Source organism: Penaeus monodon, chromosome 5 (genome assembly GCF_015228065.2).
Source record: "Penaeus monodon isolate SGIC_2016 chromosome 5, NSTDA_Pmon_1, whole genome shotgun sequence".
NCBI classification, from domain to species: Eukaryota; Metazoa; Arthropoda; class Malacostraca; order Decapoda; family Penaeidae; genus Penaeus; species Penaeus monodon.
In genome coordinates, this window is record NC_051390.1 from 54,288,887 (window position 1) to 54,290,943 (window position 2,057).

Genomic DNA, 2,057 nt, shown 5'->3' on the forward strand with positions numbered 1-2,057 from the left:
CACATTCCTTTCTTCTTATCAAATTAAAGCTCTGTACTCTTGTTTACCTCTCATTTCATTGCCAAGTTGCCCTTCGCTTTACCAGAAAGTTTGATATCCTCTTTCCTTTCCTAATTTTCTACTATTCTGTTTTGTTTTGTTTCTTTCTTTCTTTCTTTCTTTCTTTCTTCTTTTTTTTCTTTTTTCTTTTTTTTTTTAACAAGAAGAATAAGGAGAAAAGGAATAGACAGAGATAAGAGAGAAAAAAAAACATGGAAGCACACAAGGATGATTCACGCCAAACAATGAAACAAAATAACAAAACAGCGAATCCACCAGAAGGGGAAAAGAAGCGCCTCAGACGAAAGGCTTTTCGCTTTACTGCTTCTTCGCGTCAAATGTCCCGAGGAACCAATTCAACGGAAGGCTTTCGGCGCAATCGTGTGTCTCGCTCTTCTCGTGGGATTGTTTATATATGTTCGCACGTACATACATGTTTATATGTGTGTGTGTGTGTGAATAATATTCATATATATATATATATATATATATATATATATATATATATATATATATATATATATATATATATATATTACATACTTGCATATGTATGTATATATGCACACACACACACACACACACACACACACACACACACACACACACACACACACATACACACACACACACACACACACACACACACACACACACACACATATATATATATATATATATATATATATATATATATATATATATATATATATATATATATTGAAATATAAATTCAATTCAACGATATACCATATCCTCCAGGACGTCGTCAACCAAAGACCTCCATTCTTCCCTGTTCCCTGTAGCCCTAAAGAACAGCGCTTTTGACGTGCCACCCACACGCTTTGCCAGCCCGTCTGAGAACTTTTCTCTCGGTCTTCCTCTTCTTTGCTTTCCTTCCATCATTTCAGTCATGATCAAGTTCTCCAACATCTCTCTTCTCATAACGTGACAAAAAAAAAAAAAAAATCTATTGTTTTCCTTTGACTGTTCTTATCAACTTCCTGTTCTCCCCTACCATCTCCAACAGTACCTCGCTCGTTGGTCCTGCCGTCCACGAGATACTCATTCTCCTCCACAGCCACTTTTCCATTCTCTCCAGCCATCTTCCATTACCATTGACAAAATCCAACTTTCAATACCATATAAAAATGTTGACCAGATGTGTGTTTTTAAGAGGCTTTCCTTGGTTTTTACCGAGAGCTGTTCGTTAGAAATTTCCTTCGTGTTGCCAAATGTGTTCTTTGCTATTCCTATGCGTCTCTTGATTTCTGCCTCACAGCTCACATCTCTTTTCAGACTAACTACATATTTGAAAATCTTTACCTGTTCTCGTGCTTGGTTTCCACACCTCGCGTCATTTCTTGGTCCAGGTGTATTCTTCGACATCACCAATCATTTTGACTTTCTTACGTCAATCGTCAATCCCTTTTTTTCGTTTTCTTCATTAACTTTGTTAAAAAAAATACTTGCAATTGTTGACTAGAGTTAGCCAGCAGGAACTATATCATCCGCGTACGTCAAATTATCAGTATTCCTCTGATATTTATTCCCTCGCATTCTCCTATGTTCCTCATACTAATCTCACTATACAGAGAAAACAAGTCGGGTGATAGCACACATCCTTGCCTGATGCCTCTTTTTATTGCCTGTCAATCAGTCTCTTCTCCATTCACCATGCTTTCTGTGCCCAGTATGTTTTTTTATCGTCGTGTATTCTTGTCCATTCAGCCTGTTTATTTTATTTATTTATTTATTTTAGAATGAATGGAAGAGAACAAAAGATGATAGAAAAATTACATTGGGCACAGACACACACACACACACACACACACACACATATATATATATATATATATATATATATATATATATATATATTTATATATATATTATATATATGTGTGTGTGTGTGTGTGTGTGTGGTTTGAAACATCAGCTGAGAAAATAGACCTAATAATCAGACGTGTCATTTTTATCGGTTTAGGAAGGGTAGTAAAAGTGTTTAATTTGTTGCA